This window comes from Microtus ochrogaster, unplaced genomic scaffold (genome assembly GCF_000317375.1).
Source record: "Microtus ochrogaster isolate Prairie Vole_2 unplaced genomic scaffold, MicOch1.0 UNK8, whole genome shotgun sequence".
Classification (NCBI taxonomy): domain Eukaryota; kingdom Metazoa; phylum Chordata; class Mammalia; order Rodentia; family Cricetidae; genus Microtus; species Microtus ochrogaster.
In genome coordinates, this window is record NW_004949106.1 from 8,370,446 (window position 1) to 8,371,099 (window position 654).

Sequence of the window (654 nt, forward strand, 5' to 3'; positions counted from 1 at the left end):
CTTTTTAGCTGTAATTTTAAATTAAAACTTTTTCATTAACATGCAAAAATGAGTGTCAGTGGGATATTTTCATATATATAATTATATTTTTCTTCTTTCCCCGCACACTCCTTCAATTCCCCGCCCCCCTCTTTCTGTACCCATCTCCCCCAATCCACCCCCTTCTGCTCTCACCTCACGTCTATCCCATCTCTTGCTCCTTCCACTCCTCACCCTCCACACCTCCCTCTCCCGTCTCATCGTCCAACTGTCTCCTTCATGCCATGTATATGTTTGTAAAAATTTTAATCTAGATTCTGCTCATGAGAGAAAAAAAAAGCATGTTGTCTTTCTGCATCTGACTTGCTCCACCAAGCATCCTAATCTTCCGTTTCCCCATCTTTCTTAAATGTCATAATTTCATTCTTCATCTCTGACGAACATTCCTTCGGTCGTTCATCTGCTGACGGCCATTGAGACGGGTTTCATATCTTGGTTATTGTGAGTAAAGCAGAGATAAACATGGATGCGGTTCTCTGGCTTTGACTCGGTATAGTTGGACCATATGGTAGCCCTCTTTAGACTTTCTTTTGAGGATCTTCCATACTGATACCCATGGCAGCTGCATCAGTTTACACTGCAATCAGCAGTAAATAAAGGCTCATCCTCACCAGC